The sequence below is a fragment of the Octopus sinensis genome, linkage group LG13 (genome assembly GCF_006345805.1).
Source record: "Octopus sinensis linkage group LG13, ASM634580v1, whole genome shotgun sequence".
Lineage (NCBI taxonomy): Eukaryota > Metazoa > Mollusca > Cephalopoda > Octopoda > Octopodidae > Octopus > Octopus sinensis.
Window position 1 is genome coordinate 19,156,884 of NC_043009.1, and position 23,858 is coordinate 19,180,741.

Consider the following 23,858-nt stretch of genomic DNA (forward strand, 5'->3'; position numbering starts at 1 on the left):
AATTATCCATTTCTTTCGACTGATGTTAGATTTGGACTTAAGGTCTGGTAGTTCGTGATATGGGAATGAGGATATAAAGTCATAAGATTTGTCAAATACTTTGTTTCTGGCTATTGTTAGAAACTGCAAATGATTCGTAATTATTTTCCCTGTAAAATACCTTTCTGTGAAACGTAATTTTCTACATGTGTGGGACATCTTTAAGTATTTCATTGAAGTATTGTGGCTTTGGAGTGGATTTTATACCTTTTAAGGGAATATAAATTTGATGTATTGAAAAGTTGCTTTTGTTTTTTGTATGAAAGATTATCTCCTATCAGCACTTTCCATTTGTGCCACAGGTTGTCGCAAATCGTGTGCACTGAGTCTACTTAATGGTCTTTTAAGTTTACTTCTGTATTCGTTGACTAATTTTTTGGTTTATTTTTCTAGTATTTTCTGCTAATTTTGTTCTTTCTGTTTTTTAACTCAGTTTCAAAATTAATGGGCTAATTAGCATTTTCCCAATAACTGAAGAGATGCAACTTCTTCATTTTCGCAGTTTCTCTTTATAGTTTAATAATGTTTTAATTTGGTAAGTTTTCCAACCTTTTTCAAATTCGTCAGTTGATTTATTTTTTGTTTGTTAGAGTTTGCCTTTAGTCGTAAAAGTTCTTTTTTCCATTTGGAGTTTTCTAGGGAAACATCTTCTCTTTAAACTTTCTATGTTGTCCATGTTCATTAGAGCTAGGTCAGTTTATAATTTTCTGGGAAGAACAATCTAATCTTCATATAGTTGGGCTTTGCCGTTAGTTTTCAATGTACTCCAAAAGGCAAGTTTTGTAGGTTTGAAGATTTAGTTTCAACTATATAATTATATATAATTATATAAATGTAGTTTAAACTATATAATTATATTTTATAGAATTATATAATTATCAACATATAATTGAAAACATTTGTCTTTGCAGATTAACATTGTTGCTTTCTTATTTTGGTTAGAGATTTAGGTTCAGGATCCCGCAGCATAGTTTCTACAATTTTACATAACTGGTTTAACGTTTAATTAACTTCTGCCTGTTGAGTTCCACTTCCTCCTTCCTTAATTTCTTTGGTATGGTTCTGTGTTTCGTCAAATTTTGTAGCTAGGATTGAGAGTATGTAGGCGACCTCTTTCAGTTTCTTTGGAACGTTTTCGTTCGTTGTATTAACGCTTCGATTTGACTTACGCGATGTTGTCGTTCCACGCGTCTTTTCAGTGTGTATGTTAACTGTGATGATCGCTCACATTTTACCCTTAAAAGCTGAAGGTCTTTGCTGTGAAGTGTGAGCAAGTGCAGTATCTAGACTTTGTTGGTGTACGCCCCAGACTAGTAACTTTCCATTACTTCTCTCAAGCGCCTCAGAACAGCCAATTAAAACTCTTTCGTTCAGCTGACAACGTGAAACACACTCATGTTGACTGACGCTTTTCCAACAAAAACAATCTATTATAATACATCGCTTACAATTGTAGCGATTCTCATTGTACGATGATGGTCCCATCCACTGCAATGACTGCCTTTTCAGTTCGATTTTATAGCCATACACTTACATTTCGTCACTTGTTATGACGCTTTTCAGAAAGTTTTCATATGTACCCAAATGACCAAACAGCTCCTGGCTGAAAGTAATTTGGTTCTTTTCAGCTGACACGGCACGCATTTACAATATCACAATGCATCCTCTTTTCATTCAAATCATGTGGGAAGAATTTTCAGTCGCCTACTTCTTTAGAAGCTTCACAGGTATCCGGCGACGGTTTCCAGAGATAGCAGTGCGCACTTTTGAAATGTGATAGGTAACCGTTGTCGCCAAACGTTGATCACACTTTGAATCGACGTTGGAAGATGTTTTTCCTCATTTGAAACACTGGCACCACATGTGACATGCATATGAATCAAGCAACCTTCTCCATAGGTCTTTGGCATGGAGTGGTAACGTTACTATAAAAAGTTTTGTTTCCTAATTTGAAACAGGTTTTCACACAAAAGTGGCCTTTTCCAAATTTTTCAGCAACTAGTGTTCTAAACAGGTGTTCACTTGACTTACGTGACGGATTCTAAGGCGGCAATTACGTTCAAAATCAACCACATACTGTACTGCAGTCGCAAGCATGATGCACTGGATTATCGGGCTGCTTGAAAACATCTGTTTTTCGACAGATTACATATACGCGCGCACACACACACACACACACACAAAAGCACACATACCTGTATGTGTGCGCACATGCATGTGTGTGTATATATATGTACTCATACATACATACACATATAGGCATATATATATATATATATATATATATATATATATATACACTCAATATATACGTATATATTTCCACGCATACAAAACAGAAATCAATGTGTGTTTGCATATGTATTTAAAAACAATTGACACATAATTGTACTATTAGCTATTAATATAATCATAAGTTTATAATGTCGCCAGTGTGTCTAGGTTTATCTACAAATATTTGTCTCAGATATTTGTAAGTCAATCATTCTTCCAAATTATTCTAATCCAACAGATCTTCAATTTTATATTGATTGTATTTATTTATGTATATATACACATGTGTGTATGTGTATTTATATATATATATATATATATATATATATATATATGCATACTTATACATGCGCACATACATACACACACAAACACACACATATATATGTGTGTATCTACATCTATATGTATATATGTATATATATATATATATATACAATATTCATGATGTTTATATCCTAGTGCATTTCCCAGTCAACATCAAACTTACTAGAAGCGACTTAAGAAAACACACCAGATTACGAAGTCATGGACGGATATATATATTGGTTATCTATAATACTTGGTAGGTAAAAGCTTTCGTACAATTGGGAGCAAATAAGGTATTCCTTGGTTAAAACGGGTGGAAAGCAGAGACACAATGGAAGACTGGCTAGCACTTCGAATTTTGCTCCTGTCATTAAGTCTCTTAATCTTTAAATAACCGATTCTGTCTAAGTGCTTTGGAAGTTGTTAGGAATACTTATAGGATCTTCTTATATTTCAATCTTAGAAATAATTCAAAAAGTCACTTACCAAATATCTATCTTACAATTTCCCCAAAGCATTTCATTATATTTGAAACATGTAAAAAGTTGTACGGAATGTAATTAAGAAATTGAAAAGTATTTATAAAGGAACAGGCAAATGTTAATATAAAATCTATACGTTTCATAAACTAGTAGATACCTAACTTCCAAGAGAGAGAGAGAGAGAGAGAGAGAGAGAGAGAGAGAGAGAGAGAGAGAGAGAGAGAGAGAGAGAGAGAGAGAGAGAGAGAGAGAGAGAGAGAGAGGAGAGAGAGAGAGAGAGAGTAGAACTGTGTCAGTGTCCAGGTCAAACGTTTTAGCAATACAATAATGAAATAAAACAGGTAAAGAGAAATAACTGTACATGTATATTCAAATGCTTCTCATGATTCTGCCATTATGTATGTTGTTAACTCAGGTCCAATACACATTCTTAGATACATTAAAACTGTGATATATTCAAAACTCCTTTTTGGAATTGAATCTCGAAGTACATATAAAACTATAAATAATAGCATATAAATATTGGGGTGAAAAAACCTGTTGGATAGATAAAGTCGAAGGCTGCCATTGAGACTCGAACCCACATTGCTTGTAGACAGGTTTTGGTAGAATGGTAGAACGCCCGACATGTCTGTCAAAAGACAATGTTTCTATGTTATTATTTATAGCTTTATCCAATTCCAAAACAGAATTATTCTACGTCTCTCGAAAGTTTATGAATTTTTTTAATGCCAGATCTGTCTGTCTGTCTGTCTCTCTCTCTCTCTCTCTCTCTCTCTCTATATATATATATATATATATGAAATTACGACGTATGAAAACAAGGTTTTTTTCAAAAAAAGAAACCAAACTCTGTTTACATAGATAGTAAATATATTCACATATAGTGTTTATAAAAACTAAATTTATAAGTTCAAAAATTGCAGAAGAATTTGCTAGTGAACAGTTTAGCTTAAAGGTGAAGCACTATGACCGGTAATCACAGAGATGTGAGTCCGAGTCTCATGGCTGGCCGCTAACAAATTTTTCTGCAATATAAGGATGTTCTCCGCTGAGGTTGACTTTGCCTTTCATCCTTTCGGGCTCGATTAACTAAGTACCAGTTACGCAATGAAAATACTGTTTCGGAGATTAAACTCTGATTAATCCACGATAGATAAATAAAATGAGTAAACAAAACAGATAAATAAAATAAATAAATGAAATATATAAATAAAAATTATGATTGAGATACATGAACATTTAAATGATTTTATATTCCAGCTTTATATACACAAGCAGTGGCATCACAAGATCGAAGTAAGTTAATTTTTTCTTTTTCTTCATCATCACCATCTTCTACTCCATCTTGTGCTTTTCTTTTTTCTTCGAGACTCGAGCAAAGTGAAATGAAGTGTTTTACTTAAAAATACAACGCATCGCCCTCTCCAGGAATCGAAACTAAAATCTTACTATCATAGTTACTCGTTATTTCGTACCATTCGGCAGAGATATCAGATCTGAGAACCTTTCCATATGGTCAGGCTTTATATGGGGGAAAGACCTCAAGTGTGATTCCAAACCATTTCTCTTACTTCGTTCTCTCCATAAAGTTTCACGCTTTTCCAACACAATGCATACTAATATCCACCAGATATCTAGCCATGCTGGGACTCCCAGTAATGTTGCCTTTACAGCCTTTCTTTCCGAATATGCAGAGAAGAGAGAAGCGACCACTGAATGTTCTCAGCCTTAAATAGATCCTTGATCCGCTAAGCTGCCTTGTCTTTCATGTACGTTTGATGGCCTTCCGTACATCATGAAGGACATTTTCTACTTGAGCGTTAACAGCCGTCTACAGCTGACGCAGCAATATATAAGGGACTTTGTAACACCTGCGGCTAGAGCTTCAGTAGAGGGCGTAAACTCTACCCTCCTCATCTCAATTTTCATAAATCTAGTAGAGTGGTGTAATTTCACTCTTTCACCTATAAATTTCACTCTTTTACTTATAAATTCTCGTGGAGATTTCTTCAGCGAAGGAAGCCTTGCTATTGTTGCTGTTGTGGTGCTGTTACTGTTGTTGGTGCTGTTGTTCCTATTTTTGTTGCCATCGCTACCTTTGCTACGTCTTCTGCTGCAGCTTTTCTTATATTTACCCAACGTGCGTAAGCGAAAGCAGGGTATTGCAATTACTCGTCTTCGTCTGTTTGTCTGTGTGTTTGCAAAATTACTGGAAAACGGCTGAACGGATTTTCACCACATTTGGCAGAAATACTTATTGGGTGAGTGGCTCGAAATGATGAACATTAGGTTTGATTATCTTTAAAAAAATTTTTTTCTACTCGAACTTACACATTTCCCGTGGGTGTGTGTGCGCGCGCGCGTCTACAGTAATAGATTCGAGGGTGTCGTGTATTTACGATTTGATTTCTTAAGTTTACCGGATTATAATTACCATTATTGGTGATGCCTGAAAAAATTAATAAAAATTTAAAAATCGAACTAAATTTTCTGATAAGCAAGTTGACATATTATTTTATTCACTTTCTTTTTCGTGTGAATTGGCCCTTGTCTGCGTGTGTATAGACCTTGGTGTCCCAATGCGCGTAGACACGTGTGGGTACATACATACATGCATACATACATACATACATACATACATACATACATACATACATACATACATACATAATACATACATAGATATGAGACTCTGTGTGTGTGGGCGTGCGTGCGTATGTGTGTGTGTGTATACACTGATGGATTCGAGAGTTTCGTTTATTTACGAGTTGATTTCTTAATTTCACCGGACTATAAATACTAATAATGATGATACTTAAAGAAATTGATTCAGTCCAATGAAAAAGCATGGGTAAGCAACGCATTGTAAACCACACAATAATTTGCGGAAAAGTTTATCTGCGAGCAGGGTATGTATCACCCCTCCGAATCCGTTTTTTTTTCATTATTAATATTCTTATTTTTGGGTGGTCTTTTTGTTTTTATTGCTACTGTCGTTTGCTATTATGGCTGTGGTGTAATTTTGTGAACTATGGACTTTCAACAATGAAAACCCCCTCCATTTCCGCGCCCAGAATTATGCCTTTTCTTCCATTGCTGCTGTTGCTTTTGTTAATGTTGTTATTACTACTACTTTTCAAATTCGTTCTCCTTTCCTCTCACATGCTACACCGGTTTTTACAATTCATCTCCCACCATTCCATTTAGTTTACTGACTGTAGACGACGACGATGACGATGCCTAGTTTATAAAAAAGTATAATTTAATAATAAACTTGAAAACATTCCTCACAAATTTGAGCTTCGAACGGGCGACAAACGCCAGCCAGCTCTACGTGTTCTGCTTGATTTAAACACGTTATATAACAAAATTTCAAAAATTAGCTTCTTAAACATAAATAGACGAACAAACGTACGAGCGACTCAAAGCGACGCGTTGCACACATACTACTACTACTACTACTACTACTACTACTACTACTACTACTACTACTATAATAATAATAATAATAATAATAATAATAATAATAATAATAATAATAATAATAATAATAATAATAAATAATAATAATAATAATAATAATAATAATAATAATAATATAATAATAAAGAGAAACCGGGGACGTTTAACATGTGAGAGCTATAAAACACTGCTCCGAAATCTATCCAAAAACATCGGAAATAAAGACATCGCATGGAGCAAAAAAGTAGCTGACAAAAGGTTGGACTATATCCGAGTAAGTAATACTCATTGAAATTTAATACTATTTTCCAAACGAAATTATGTATTTTAACTGGATATCATCTTCACTGCTCGCACAGCACATGGAACTTGCTTGATACATTACGATCCATCAACACCAGACCATGTCCGACCCCAAACACCAGGTACAAAAAAATTATAAATAAACTAAATAATATCAGTATTATTCAACCCAAGAATAACAATCAAGAAGTGCGTACTTTCAACACAAAAAGTGCGAAAAACTACACGTGCAAAACAATTTGACAACAGAAATGAACGGACCGATACCCTACGAAAATGATGACCGTCAAAATAAAGAACTGGACGTTGTTCCTCATGTCCCGCAAATAAAACCAAAAAGGCATAAATGGACACGTGAGGAATATATTTCAATCCTACACGCTTACTATACAGCAGTGCTCTACCCAAAGAACGAAAACACCACAACATATACATATAAAATCTGGATGAAAAATAACCTAAATAAAGACTTGGACACAGCAATGAACCCTAATAAACTAGCTAACGTACGAAGATATATTCTCAACGCAAAAAAATATCGGAAATAGAAATAGAACATTTAAAAGAAATAATACATCAGGAAAATGTAGATAGAAGCTACACAACAATGCCAAATAATATAAACACTGAGATAGTGAAACACGAAGACAGACATAACATTTCCATCAAAAACGAAGTAAACAAAAAACAACAAACCCAGACCGTAGCGATGTATAATAATGTACAAATGCACCAATCCAGAACACCACAGAATATGAATGAGAAGGAAGGCGAAATAAATCTAAAAACCTGGAAACAACGAAAGGGAACCTAATGATTATAATGCTATAAAAATGAAAATAATCAAAGAACTGAAAACCACAGATCTCAGAATGGACCACCGACCATACCTCCCAAAAATCAAAATAGACAATAAAACAACAATAATAAGTAGCATAAACTGGCCTTCACGGAACTACTAGCCACTGAAACAAATGGCAATATCACTGAGATAAATTACTTAGTATATGCAGCAGCTACTGCAGCCACAAAAGAAGGTGGATACACCCTCAAACCCATCCAAACAGGAGTAACACCACCCAAACAAAACCTGTGGATAAATAATATTTTTTAAAAACTTTTAAAAAGAGAAAATATCTGTCGATTCTTAACGGGATTAGTAGACAATCAACACTACTAAGTAACAAGAAGAAAAAAATACTAAACATATTTACCTGAAGTAAAAGAAAAGCTAAAGCAAGATATCCTTGCCAAAACACAAAGGATCCGCCGGTATGGAGACGCCAACGTCTCTTTGAACAAGACAAACAGTTCAACTCCAACCCCAAAAAGTTCTACCAAGAACTTGGCTAAAATAAAATAGACATCACTGCAGCACCAACGGCAGAAGGAGTGGTAGAATTCTGGAAAGAAATATGGTCGGCGAATGAACAACTTCAGAAAAAGACTATTAAAACAACGAACTTAGCATCTGAGCAACTCTGGACCCCTATAACAACTGAAGAGCTCATCCAAGCACTGCAAAGACTAAGCAACTGGAAGGCACCTGGGCACGACAAGATCCCCAACTTCTGGTTAAAATATCTGACAAAAAGCTGGCTGAAAACTTTAATGACATACTAGCAGAGCCAGAGACAATGCCTGAATGGCTCAAGAAAGGGAAAACTATCTTAATTCCCAAAACCTATGAAGCAGCAAAACTGCAAAACTACAGGCCTATAACAAGTCTCCCTACAATTTACCAAGCCTTTACTGCAATAATATCGCAAAGATTGAGCAAGCAAGAAAACAACATATTTCCAGAAGAACAGAAGGGATCAACTAATGCTGCAGAAAGAAGAAAGGCATCAGTATGGCCTGATCAATTACCGAAAGGCTTTAAATAATATTCCCCGCACGTGAATCCTCGAAACACTAGACATAAGAAAGTGTGGCACCAATAAGTACAAAATTCATAAGACACTCTATGAATAAATGGCAGACAGTGCTACAGCTCCAAACAAAAGAGGGACTCGTGAAAACCAAATCCACCCCCATTAGAAGAGGAATATTCCAGGGAGACACGCTCTCTCCACTCCTTTTCTTCTTGGCACTAACACCTCTACCTGATATGAAACATAGAACTGGATGCGGATACAAATGTTACGGCAAAACAATCAGCCACCTTTTATATATGGAAGACCTAAAACTACACGCTACAAATGATAAACAGCTGGAAACACTACTACAGACAGTATATGGATTTACCAAAGAAATAGATATGAAATTTGGCTTAGAAAGATGCGCCAAAGCAAACCTGAAAAGCGGAAAATTAGTTAAGAGTAGCAGCATCACACTAGATAAAGCCAATGAAATAAGAGAATTAGATCAAAGCCAGACATACAAATATCTAGGAATCCTTGAACTAGATATGATACAACACACACAAATGAAAGAGAAAATAAAGAAAGAATACTATAGACGAGTTAGATCAATACTAAAAACAGAGCTCAATGCTAAAAACAAGATAATAGGTATTAACACTTTAGCCGTCCTAGTTATAAGTTACAGCAACAATATCTTTAACTGGACACTAAATGAACTAACCAAAATAGACAGGAAAACAAGGAAAATAATGACAGGATCTAGGATGCACCACTCAAAATCTGACATAAAAGGTGGTAGAGGCCTTATACAGCTGGATACTATTATAAAATAACCACCATAGAACTGCAAAAATACCTACTTCAGAATCAAGGTAAACTGATACAAATAGCGACAAAACACGAGCAAAACAAAAAACCGTTCTCAGTATTTAAGGAAGCTGACAAATATAAACAAGAAGTCATACTACCTAACAAATATGAAGAAGAAGAAACAACAAAAGCTATAAAACAATTGAAAACCAAACTAAAGCTAGAACAGCAACGAACCATGATAAAACGATGGCAAGAAAAGCCCGTTCATGGCAAATACTGGACTAAAATAAATGCAAAAGAAATAGACAAAGCAAAATCCCAGCAATGGTTGAGAAGCTCAGGACTCAAAGCTAGACGGAAGAATTTTTAATTGCAGCACAAGACCAAAGCCTCCCCACCAGAAATTACCAAAAACATATAATGAAAAGAAACATAACAAGTAACTGCAGAATATGTGGAGATGGAAAGAAACAATAAATTATATTATCTCTGGCTACCTAGTCCTGGCTAAGAAGGAATATACTTACAGACACGACAGAGTTGGGACCTACATACACTGGAAGCTATACCAACACTATGGATTAACAACAGAAAAAAGATTATATAGGCACACGCAAGAAAAGGTCATAGAAAACGAGAAAGCAACCATACTTTGGGATATGCCAATACACACAGATAGAGAAATTAAGGCCAATTGACCAGATATAGTTGTCAGAGATCACGAAGAAAAAATATTTTCTAATTGATGTATCAATACCAGCAGATGACAACGTTTCTCTAAAAGAAATGGAGAAACTTTCAAAATACAAAGACCTGGAAATAGAGGTAACTAGAATGTGGAATCTAAAAACAGAATCAATTGCTATGATAGTAGGCGCATTAGGTATGATAAAAAAATATTCAGACAAATACATAACAAAAACACCAGGACTAACAAATATATATAACATACAGAAAATTGCACTACTGGGCACTGCACACATCCTACGCAGAACACTTTCAATACACAATAACCATCAGAGCATCACAGCAAACCACAGCACATAACCAAGGCGCACAGAGCTGCGCTTGGTAGTGAGGTGAAAGCACGATATAAAAATAAAACTACTGAATAATAATAATAATAATAAATACTTTTATTGGCCACAAGTGCTTACATAAAAACAACATGAAATGACAAAATAGGACGGTACAAAGGGTTTTAGAACGTGTAAATAAAATAAAGAAGAACAAATAAAACTCCGAATAGGGGAGTGCTTTAATGATACTCATGGAAAAATCTACAAAAGCCACGGGGGCTTGACTAACAGGGCAAAATCCTTTCTCTTTTTATTGTATTCGTCCTACATGTGACACTAACTGTTCGACAAAGCTCCACAAGTCAGCAATGCCCAGACACTGTACGAGAGCATGCAGAACGATTTCATCGCTCCGCATGCATCTGGACAAGCCTGTCTGAGTGCATACTTATGCCTGTAGAGCTTATCACGAACCGGCAGAGACCCCTTCCCCCCATCCGGTAGTACTGTCATGGCCAGGGATTTCTGGAAGTTATCCATAGGCCCCGGCCCGAAAGTCCTCCGGAAGAGACCAGCCAGTTAATCCCTACCGACGCCCAGAACCTCTCCGAGATCGTCGTCACTCTTGTCCTCCAGTTTATCCCCTATGGAACTCCAAGGTGGAACTTCCAGCGACAGCATTGCCCGACTGGCCGAGGGCTGTGAGCGCTTGGAGACACTCTAGGTGTCAAGCACCCTGCCTCGGCCTACGCCTGATGCAGGACTGAAGTTCCGTCAAGGAGACGAGCTTCGGAAAAGCGTGTTCAAAAAACGGCAACCACACCTGCTCACCGATACGATGTCCCAGCCTCAGCGCATGTCTGCGCATCTTCAGCCACGGCATGCCCAGTCACCCACGCAACGGGTGATGACAGCGGTACCTGTCCCTTCTACAGGAAGCAGAATAACAAGTGCACCTGCCCGTTCAGCCACGATGCATGGCAAGGGACGACAGTTAGACGGTAGTATATGACGGATGCGATGTACACATTCACCACCTCCGCCCGATATTTCAGGGACAGCTTCCTCTCTGACCATTTCTGGGTGAGACTGACCACACTGTCTGTCGCCTCACCCCATTTCTTGTCCACTTGGAGGTTTGGGCCGAACCAGACCCCGAGCAACTTAACCGGTCCTTCCGTCCAGCGTCCCACAACACTCTTCATGTGCCGAGCTGCAGGCCCATTGACTTCTCCTGGTGAATCATTGCTCCTGTCACTGTTTGGTTTTCCCTTAGGGTAGTGTCCGATTCCCGAGATGTCCGACACTGTCACGATGACGTTGTTGGCGTAAGCTGACACGAATCTTCCGCCTCCTAGTTCACGCAGGATGCCCGTCAAAACATCCAGCTTCCTCAGTAATGGCTCGAGTGCCAGTACATACAGAAGAGGTGAGAGTGGTCATCCTCGACGGACCGAACGTGCGATGCTAAACGATTCCTACAGATGACCATTTACTTTGACCACTGAACAGATGACGCTGTACATTGCAGAGATCCAGCCTTTGAAAACGGGACCGAAACCAGCCGCCTTAAAGACAGCCTCCAAGTACTGATGATCGACCGTATCGAAAGCTTTCGATTGATCCAAATTGATCAGGGCACCACTCATGCCACGTTCTTTACCAACCCTCTTTATGACGCATCGCGTGAGATGGAGGTTATTGTGGAAAGACCTGTTGAGGATAGCATGTCTGTGCATCACCCACCAGTCTGTCAACGATAAGCGCCAACCTCTTTGCTAACACCTAGGCCAAAATTTTGTAATCTGCTTTTTGCAGGCCTAAAGTTATCAACAATGTCCTTCTTGCTCGGATCTTTTCTCAGTAGCGTCACCACACCTCGGCCCACAGATCTAGGAATTCTCTCGTTCTGCTGCCAGTTGCAGTAGACATCTCCCAAAAGCTTACTGAACAAGTCTGGCATATGAATATAAAACTTGAAGGGTAGACCATCCAATCCCGGAGACCTGTCCCTTGTGCAACTAACCAACGTGTCATGTATATCTTCAGCTGTTATCGGCATTTCGCAGAGCTCCATATCCCTGGCCGAAAGCCGCGGCATACTATCATGGTAGGAAGTGAAGTTCACCTCTGCCTCCGGACCACCATGTACTCCGTACAGTTCAGCAAAGTGCTGCTGAAACGCCGCACAAACCTGCTTGGACTCATGTAGCATGCGCCTGTCCCGACTCCTCAAAGGCCGAATTGTAGTTTTATTACTATGTTGCGTCTCGGCCACCCGGGCCCATCGAACGGCTTTCTTTCCTTCCTGCTTTAGAGCACGTGCCATAGCTCTGACAATGCAACCTTCATGCTTGGTGTTGAAGAACCGCTTCAGAACCAATCATGCTGCCAGCACATCGGTCGCTATGCCTCTACTGAGTGCCTCTTCTAATTTCCTAACTAGGCCTCTCTCTACTTTAGTCTTCTCTATCGCTAGTTCTCTGCTAAATTCTACAGCTTCTACATACAACAGAGTTATAGGCCTAAAATTATCACTTTTGTCCTCTTTATTCGAGTTCTTCCTCCACAACACAACCACTCCACGGCTCACAGCAGTGGGAAATCTCCGTTCTGCTGCCAGTTGTGGTAAACGTCTGCCAAGAGACCACCGAACAAGTCTGGCATATGAATATAAAACTTGAGGGGAAGACTATCCCACCCCGGAGACTTCTGTCTTGTGCAGGCCGTCATCGTGACCCGTATATCTTCAGCTGTTATCGTCATTTCGCAGAACTCTGCATCTCTGGCTGGGAAGCGCAGCATACCACTAAGATGGGAGGCGAAATCTACCACTGACCCAGAACCACCACGCGCACCATACAATTTAGCGAAGTACTGCTGAAATTCTACTTGTACTCTGTCATCATGCGCCCATCACAGCTCGACAAAGACCGAATTGTTTCTTTGTCTCCATGTAGCCCCTCTGCCACCCGGGCCCATCGAACGGCTTTCGTCTCCTCCCATTTCAGTGCACGCGCCATAGGTCTGACGACGCAACCTTCGTGCTCAGCATTGAAGAATTGATCAAGAGTCAATCTCGCCGCTAGAAAGTCGGTCGCAATGTTTTTCCTAAGAGCCTCTTCTAACTTCCTAGCTAGGTCTCCTTCTACTCTAGATTCATCTAACGCTATTTGCTTGCTAAAACCTACCGCCTCTATTCTAATAGCCCTTTTCAGGGCTATCCACCAACGGCTGTTGACGATCGCGCCTGCCAACTCTCGATGCAATAACTTGCTAATCCGGTCTCTGAAAGCTTGGCGCGCCGGAAAGGACGCATTCAGATTCCATTATCCGGGGTCCTGTCAATGGATCATCTATGTCGACCATACAGATCACAAATTTATGGTCCGTGTACCCGACGACTTTGAAACGTAGACAACTTATACTATTTCTATCAACAGGTCTACAAAATACTCTATCTAGATACGATTAAGAAGACCCGATGCGGTTCGCTCATGTCCACATTGGCGCATTCGAGAAATCCAGTCGGTACTTGTCAACCAAATGAAAGCGACTCAGCAAGTTTGTGAGACTTTGATTCCCCCCTCTCCTATCAGCTTGCCCCACCCTCTATCGACGCGTACGTCCAAGATGGCGTTCCGGTCGCCCACTAACATTATAGAGCGTGGCATCCCATGGAAATCCTCCAAGCGTCTGAAGAAATCTGGCTGCCCCGCCCCCGTGGAGGGTGGGTAAACAGCGAATAGTCTAAAGGCCCCGCCTTCACTGTCGCTCACGCTCACGTTCGGGTCCAGGAAGATCGTCCGAACTTGGAGATCCAGGCCTTTCCTAATCAGTATTGCCAGAGGAAAAGAACAAAAAGGGGTTACTCATCCTCCTAGAGCTGTTGGCAACCCAGTGACCCAAGCTCCGGATCTGGTTCCTCTGGGGAATCGGAAAAAGCCGCTTCGTAGCGCGGACGCTTGTCCTTCCCACGTCATGCGGAGAAATCCCTCCGAATTTTTTGCATGCTTTGAGAGGTAGCCGAATTAGCATTAGGTAATCCGGAACCCTAAGGGTGCTGGTGTTGTAAATTGCTCCCTCCCTCTCAATCTCCTGGTTTCTGGCTGAGAACCAACAAATTTTTGTTGGTTCTACTCACGAGCACGTAATTCGGGGTTTCCGAATTGGTGACTGTAATTTTCTTTTGGAGGCTACGTGTGGTTGTGAGTGCATTGGTGGATTTGGTTGGGGGTAGTGGTGGTTGTGGGGATAGTGATGCTGGTGTTGTTTTTGCTATGCTTATGTTCGATGTGCTGCGGGTTTCTGTGTTTTCAGGTGTTGGTATAGGTTCGTCTTCTTTTCCTTTATCTCTTGCGTTCTTCTTTTTTTTGCTTTGTAAGGTTCTTCCTCGCCTTCACTATGGGATGAAGAGGGACTAGTGCCTGTAAGATCTGTCTCGGGGTGTGTACTTGTGATAGTGTGAGCGCGTTTGTGTGAGTGCATGTTTGAGAGGGGAGTTGAGGAGTTCACTTGCCTCTGTTTTTGGAGATGAGGCTACCGTTTTATTAAAAGGTCTCTTGTTGGGGGTACAATATAGGCTGCAGGTGTAGCTGCATGCCTCCCAACGTTTGGGGGCAGAAGGTTCTCAAGTTGCTTGTGTACCCACTGATGTCCCATCTGGGCTTCCTGCCTTCCTCAACGACACGCAGTTCCACCCCGTTGGGTAACTGGATCAGGTCGGGGATCTTCTCGATATTTTTTCCGGTTTTACATTAATTAATATTCCCAAATTGATCCCACACCAGTTCTCTCTCCTGATCCTTTTTACCTCCAGGAGTGACTCTGAGTCTGCACCACACAGGCGACAATCCACCAAACGTTTACGGCCGGTGGAACGCCATTTATTCAAATTCTGGTCGTTCTCTTTGAGTGGTATGTGGGATACAGGATCAGCTCAGTCCACCGGGATGACACTGCGTGTCTTCGTGCGAGATCCTCACTTTTCCAATGCTGGAAAACTGCCTTCCTCTCTGTATATGGGCCACATCTATTAAAATTTCTCCGAAGGCCTTCTCAACACGACTGATGGACGCTATTTCAGCTCTCACACTTTTGCGTGATACGTATTTAAAATATACTATCTTCTCTTTTGTCTCTATTATTTCGGGAGGTACGAGCACTGCAGCCTTACTCCCCTCAAATTTAATGAGATCTTTCACTTTTGACAGTTCACGGGTTTTGTCATCAAGTGCGATAACAAACATTTCTCTCTTTGCGTTCGCTACATCAGCAAACCTTTATTTTTGTTATTGGTTTTGTTGTTGTTGTCGTCGGCGTTGCTGTTGTTGTTGTTGTACTACTGCTGCTACTGCTGCTGCTGTTGCTGTTTCTTGCGTTGTTGTTACCACTGCCACTACTGCTTCCGCCGCCGCTATCAATGCTACCACTGCTGTTGTCGATGTTACCACTACGTTCCTCCAAGGTGGACTTTGTACTTTTTCTCCCTCCCTTTTCTCCTCCACCTCTCCTGTATCGTTGCCAGTAACGGAGGGGGGGGATCTTCAGCAGTCACTAGACTTACGGAAGGACAGTTAATTCTTTATAACTCTTCAAAGCTGCGCTCAGCCATCTTGTTGAATTGTATATGATTAAACGCCAACCGAACTTATTTTGTGAGTCAAATATAACTCTGCGACGTGCCAAACAGAGACAGAAAACCAGTGACGGGTTCCTGATGTTTCTATTAACAACATGGAACAAAATGTAAAACGAAAAAATGACACCAAATTGGTGTAAACAAATGTTTTAGACTGAATTTATTTGGAGCGTTCGAAAACACGTCCGATGTACTCCGTCGCGTACACATGTTTGTGATGCACATGCCTGGTGTAGTATTATCAGACGAGTAGTCATAATGGATATACTGGGCTTCGTATATTTTACCTCATTGTCACTTTGATGGCATGCGCTGCTCTTTCACTCAATAATAATAATTTTTAGTTATCACCGCTAAGCACACTCACCCTATAAATTAATTACGATGAGCCGTCGATTTGCTACCAGCCGACGGATGTTGACTGGAAAAACATTAGAGAGATTGTCTCGCTTATCAGCTCGCAGCGTCACCGCTCGGTTTCTGTGACTGAAGAGGAGATTACTATTCCGAAATACTTCCTTCTCGCAGTCAGAATGAGTGGCGCTGCGAGCTGATTTGGGTGCATTTACACCATATGTCTACAACGAAAATTTTTCTCCGTCACAAAACACGATGACTGACTTGTTTACAAGTCCGAACGTGCTATTAGCATATTCGAACTGGTATTAACATTGCACTAACACTTTTAAGCCTAACGAAGGCTTTTCTGAATCAATAAATCATCTGCCCTGCATTCTCAAGAATAAGGTTAGAAAGTACATTTCCTCATTCTTATCGCTCGAGGCAGCCTTTAACGATGCTGCCCTTCAATAGAGAGAAGATACTCGATATAGCAAGTGGGAACAACCCTAGAAAGACTCGCAACATGCCCGACTATTAACCCCCACCTTATAAATGGAATCACGAAATACCCTAAATAACGATAACACCAACAAGTAAACAAAATGACCAGCTTAAACTTAACTTCTACCTACATTCGTTTGAGGGAAAAGGTTAACACACCCAATACATAAGGACTTAAATACTGGACTTTGTACTTTTGTTCTTTACATTGTCAAAGAAAAAGGATTAATTCTAAAAGCAACAAAAATATGTGCATATGTAACAAAAGAGAAACACTGACGGGGTTGTTTACAAAGTTGTAGGTACATGAACAAATTCTAAACTATAACATAACTCCAAATTTAATCAGTTAAAATTTCTCGAAAACATCTCTCCATAACAACCGGCCATAAGAATCTAATTGCTACCCTACTCTAACCTACACACCCAAGGAAGATTTTAAATCAATTGATACAATATAAAGGCAAGACTACCTTTAACGCATCCAACGATGGTGTAGCTGGCCGAACATTCGAAGTCACTGTCAAAAACATTCTTATTTAAGAATAATATATATATGTGTGTGTGTGCGTGTTTATTGGATGAATGAATTATCCTTTGTTTACCGTTAACATGGAAAATTCAATAAACAGTTACCAGGGTAGCAAAATTCACGCAAGTAACACGGATGAAGCGACCCATTCAAAGGTGGAAACTCCGGGTTAATGTGCAATAATTTGTGTAGTATAAGTAAATAAATGGAGTTGAACGCAGATGTTATTAAAATTCTTTTACTTTCGACATATGTTTCGAAGACAACATTGGTTTTATTCCAAAGGAATAAACGGTATAAAATGCAATCTTCTCATCAGGAAAGAAAGAGAACCTTTCTCTACAACAAGACATTATAACAATTTTGATGACTGCATAAATGATAAACAGAACGCTATTAAGTATTTTTTAAAAATCCGTTAGTAGATTCGACGTCAAGGGCAGATACTAGAAAGAGAAGGGTTAAAGAAATAATAAGTAGAGAACAAATAAAGAGGGATACGTTGGTTGAAAAATGTTCAAAGGCTTAGAAGTAGATTTCTCTATTGAAGTGAAGTGCAAGTTAAACTAACTGTTCAAGCTATAAAAACTGGTATAAATCACTTATATGAGCTAAAGGTATGTTTCTGCCAGTGCTTACATTTGTAAGATCGGTCTATAAGTGTGTTAACAAGGTGATTCTTAGAGAAGAGAATATGAAAGAGTTCAGAGTTGCAAATGTTACAAAATCCCTTGCCCTTATCGTAAGGAAAAGATATGGACATGATGAACCAATCTAACTTAAAATCTTTATTGTTGTCTTTAAGATGCCAAACCAATTTACTTAGCCCTGTGTTATGACGTTTACTGCTATCCCTAAATGATGAATAATGATCGGAAATTCTCTTAGATAACTGGGAAGAGGATGCGCCAATGTAGAAGTAAACATCTGTGCCGCAAGAAATTTTACATTGGTATATAGAATTCTTGATCGTAGAATTATTAGACATAAATTTAATTCTGTTGGGGTTGACCTCAGAGACAAAAACCATGTTTTTATTGCTATTATTATTATTATTATTATTATTATTATTATTATTATTATTATTATTATTATTCTATGTTTGACTTTTGCTTTATATTTGTACAAGTTGGCTCCAAGTCTCACCCAGAGACCTCAAGAGATAACAGGTTGGAAGTTCATGTTGTTATGCCCAGTGTGCCATATATTTGGGTTTCTTTTTGGTGTTGTACTAGGGAATGTCTAAAAAAAAATTTTTTTTAAACGATTATTATTATTGAACATCTGCAATCAACTCCATTTATTTACTATATGATATATATATATATATATATATATATATATATATATATATATAAGTCAAGGTAGAAAATTCTAAAATAATTTTATCATAAAAACATTTTAGTACCGGTTTCAGTCATTCAGACTTTTTCAACTCTAAGTATGGAAAACAATTAAATTTTGGAAAAATTATTGGATATTTATTTTGAATGTATCATTTTAAATATTTGCGTGTGTTTTATTCTAAGATCGTGGTGAATATATCATTTGTTGTAAATGCGTCCAAAAGGGGTCTGTATTTTGTGATAATGAACAACTCTTTACCAATTCGTTGGCTACAGGTTGTATCGTCCCTAAATTGAGAGAGGATTTTTGTTATTGGCGCAAATGTCGATGTGTTGGCTGAATGCTATTTTTCTGTTTTTCGGAATTTTGATCTGGGATCTGTGCAGAGCCTTTGACGTAGACTGTTTTCGTTTGGCCTGTATATTGCTCTTGATACCCAGAGCAGGTTAGTGCGTATATCAGGTTCTCCGAAGCACATGTGAAGCTCCTTTTCACTGTGAAACATTATCCCTATTTGAAGGAGAACTCTAATCTCTCAATCAAATTGACGCATATCCCACAGTTGGGTCTCTCGAATTTATTTTACTGGGGGTTCAGTGTTTTTGTTGAGCGTATTCGGCTTGTGTTGGGAGACTTTTCATAGATTTGGGCTGTTTCTTGCTTTTTATGATGGTGTGTGCTTGGAGGATAAAGTTCATTCTGTGGTCCTTTTTTAGCAGGGGAATGTTTTGAAGGATGGTGTCGAAGGCTTCATTGTTAAGATGGTTGTGTTGAGATATATGGTAGGGCGTTTGGTTGCAAATCTTTCTTTAATTTGGGATGTCCGAGTTCGTGGATCTTGAGTTGTAGGGCACGTTGAAAGCATATGTCAGTTAGAGAAGGTGGGTAGTTCCTGGTGATGAGTGTATTCTTTAATTCATATAGTCGTGTGTCCCTAGTGCTTGCATTAGAAACTATAGTACAATTCCTTTTTGCTACGTTGGAGTGGATATTCATTCTGGTGTGTCTGCACAGATCCCAGATCAAAATTCCGAAAACAGGAAAATACCACTCAGCCAACACATCGACATTTGCACCAACAACAAAAATCCAAGCTTCAGAATTTTACCCTCTATCAATTTAGGGACGATACAACCTGTAGGCAACGAATTAGTAAAGAGTCATTCATTATCACAAAATACAGACCCCTTTTGAACGCATCTACAACAAATGATATATCCACCACGACCTTAGTATAACGCACACGCAAATATTTAAAATGATACATTCAAAATAAATATCCAAGAGTTTATTAGAAACAATTCGAATCACTACTATAATCCACAACGAACCAAATTTAGGTCACTATGCCATTTAACATCCTACTACTATCATACCACTCACGCATTCTTTTATTATTTTTTCTCTTGTTGTTGTTGTTGTTGTTCTTCTTCTTCTTCTTCTTCTTCTTTTATTATTATTATTATTATTATTATTATTATATTATTATTATTATTATATTATTATTATTATTATTCAGTAGTTTTATTTTTATAGCGTGCTTTCACTTCACTACCGAGCACAGCTCTGTGTGCCTTGGGTATGTGCTGTGATTTGTTGTGATGCTCTGATGGTTATTGTATGGAAAGTGTTCTGCGTAGGATGTGTGCAGTGCCTAGTAGTGCAATTTTCTGTATGTTATATGTGTTTGTAAGTCCTGGTGTTTTTGTTATGTATTTGTCTGAATATTTTTTCATCATGCCTAATGAACCTACTATGATAGGAATTGTTTTGTTTTATTATTATTATTATTATTATTATTATTATTATTATTATTATTATTATTATTATTATTATTATTATTATTATGTTTGACTTTTGCTTTACATTTGCACAAGCTGGCTCCAAGTCTCACCCACAGACCTCAAGAGACAACAAGTTGGAAGTTCAAGTTGGTGTTATGCCCAGGGTGCCATATATTTGGTTTTGTACTTACTGTTGTACTAGTGAATGCCTAAAAAAACCATACGAAAATTATGTTTGTTTTAAAACTTGAGATTGCAAAGGAAGTATTTTGCGTAGGATATGAGCAGTTCCCATGGGCACTATCTTTTGAATTTCTGCCATTGTGGGGTTTCCTGGTATTTGAGTTAGGTAGCAATCAGCCCCTTTTGCAATCATTCCCAGGGCGCCTATGACAACAGGTATTGTTTTAGTCTTCAGGTTCCACATTTTGCTGATTTCAATTTCCAGATCTTTATATTTGCTCAGTTTCTGGTAGGTCTTGACAGTTAGGTTTATATCGATTGGGACAGTCATATCAATGAGGAGGCATGTTTTTTGTCTTTTACTATGATGTCTGGCCTATTAGCGTCTATCTTTCTATCAGTTTGAATAGTGAAGTTCCAGAGGAGTGAGATGTGGTCATTTTCAAGCACTGGAGGTGGTTTGTGTTCCTACCAGTTTTTATCATGGGGCAAGTCCAGGCTTTTGCAAATTACCCAGTGAATATATTGTGCAGCTCTATCATGCCTGTTGAGATACTCTGTAGGCGCAAGAAGACTGCACTTGGAGACAACATGATCAATGGTTTCATTTTGTTGTTGACATACACGACAAGTTGGGCTACCGCCGTTCTTTAATATGTTGGCCTGGTAGTTCCTTGTAGGTAGGCATTGATCTTGAGCTGCTATGATAAACCCTTCTGTTTCAGATTTTAAGCCAGAGGCCATTAGCCATTGATGGGTCAGGGCTTTCTCAACATCTGCATTATTCGCTCTCCTTGAGTATTTGCCATTGAGAGGTTTTTCTTGCCATTTATCATTCAGAATATCTAAGGCCGCAGATTTAGCACGGGTGTTCATGCGCTTTGCTTTTTCTGTGCTTGTTTCTTGTGTGTCTAATTCCGTAATTTGTTGTATTCGGAATTCACTTAGATATTCCTTTGCCTGTGTTGTTACTGAGTATGATGCTTTCTTGTTTTCAGGTTTTGAGACAAGTTTTAACATCCAGTCCTCAGAGTTTTTCAGATAGGTGTCTAGGCCAATTGTAGCAACCTTCGTTGTTATTACCAGTTGTAAAAGCCCACGACCTCCCTCTTTTCTTGGTAGATAAAGTCGATCTATATCTGCCTTAGGGTGGTGCATTCTATGCATTGTCAACAGTTTTCGTATTTTTCTGTCAAGATTACATATTTCAGTAATTGACCAGTTAATAACATTGAAACTGTAAGTCACGACTGGTATGGCTAAAGCATTGATCTCTTCGATCCTGTTTCTTGCATTCAGCTCTGTCTTGAGTATTGCTCTTACTCTGCGATAACATTCTCTCCTGATCCTTTCCTGCATCACTGAATGTCTTATTCCGTCCCCTTCAATTACCCCTAGGTACTTGTAGCTCTCCGCTGGGTTTAACTCTTTTATGACATTCTGCTGGTCAAGGTTAACGTTAGATGTTTCTGTCATTTTTCCTTTGATAAATGTAGCTTTTGCACATTTATCGAGGCCAAATTGCATTCTGATGTCATCACTGAATTGTTTAACAATCGCTAGTAAGCCCTTGAGTTGTTGTCATTTTTTGCAAAGAGCATTAAATCATCCATGTAAATGAGATGATTTATATTTTTATCAAACATTTTATATCCATACTGCGCGTCATTGAGCAATTTTGAGAGAGGTATTAAGGCTAAACAAAAGAGAGGAGTGGTGATAGTTAGTCGCCCTGGAAAATGCCACATGAAATTTTTACACCACCAGCATTTAGAGATTCATCATCACTGTTCAAAGTTAGTGTGGTTCTCATACTTACAGACAAAAAGTTTCGCAGAGTAGGCGCTATTTTGTACATTTCTAAACATTTCTTTATCCAGCTATGTGGTATTATTATTATTATTGTTATTATTATTCAGTAGTTTTATTTTTATAGCGTGCTATCACTTCACTACCGAGCGCAGCTCTGTGTGCCTTGGGTATGTGCTGTGATTTGTTGTGATGCTCTGATGGTTATTGTATGGAAAGTGTTCTGCGTAGGATGTGTGCAGTGCCTAGTAGTGCAATTTTCTGTATGTTATATGTGTTTGTAAGTCCTGGTGTTTTTGTTATGTATTTGTCTGAATATTTTTTTATCATGCCTAATGCACCTACTATGATAGGAATTGTTTCTGTTTTCAGATTCCACATTCTAGTTACCTCTATTTCCAGGTCTTTGTATTTTGAGAGTTTCTCCATTTCTTTTAGAGACACGTTGTCATCAGCCGGTATTGATACATCAATTAGAAAGCATTTTTTTCTCCATGGTCTCTGACAACTATATCTGGTCAATTGGCCTTAATTTCTCTATCTGTGTGTATCGGCATATCCCAGAGTATGGTTGCTTTCTCATTTTCTGTGACCTTTTCTGGTGTGTGCCTAAACCATCTTTTTTCTGTTGTTATTCCATAATCTTGGCATAGCTTCCAATGTATGTAGGTTCCAACTCTGTCATGTCTGTGAATATATTCCTTCTTAGCCAGGACTGGGCAGCTAGAGATAATATGATTTATTGTTTCTTGTCCATCTCCACATATTCTGCAGTTACTTGTAATATTTCTTTTCATTACATGTTTTTGGTAATTTCTGGTGGGAAGGCTTTGGTCTTGTGCTGCAATTAAAAATCCCTCTGTTTCTGCTTTGAGTCCTGAGCTTCTCAACCATTGCTGGGATTTTTCTTTGTCTATTTCTTTTGCGTTTAGTTTAGTCCAGTATTTACCATGAAGGGGCTTTTCTTGCCATCGTTTTATCATGGTTCGTTGCTGTTCTATTTTTAGTTTGGATTTCATTTGTTTTATAGCTTTTGTTGTTTCTTCATCTTCTTCATGTTTATTAGGTGGTATGATTTCTTGTTTGTATTTGTCAGCTTCCTTAAATACTGAGAACAGTTTTTTGTTTTGCTCGTGTTTTGCCGCTATCT

General features: G+C 38.6%; 1 protein-coding gene across 4 annotated transcripts in view; it reads left to right on the forward strand.

Moving 5' to 3' along the window:
• The first annotated feature begins 2,755 nt into the window (after positions 1–2,755).
• The window catches only part of LOC115218681 (WSC domain-containing protein ARB_07867), a 73,450-nt gene continuing 52,347 nt past the window's right edge, over positions 2,756–23,858 (forward strand). For all 4 annotated transcript variants that reach the window (XM_036508175.1, XM_036508174.1, XM_036508176.1 and 1 more), the window contains exons 1-2: positions 2,756–2,878; positions 4,368–4,403. The gene's annotated coding sequence lies outside the window, so the exon portion shown is untranslated. The remainder of the gene's footprint in view (positions 2,879–4,367; positions 4,404–23,858) is intronic.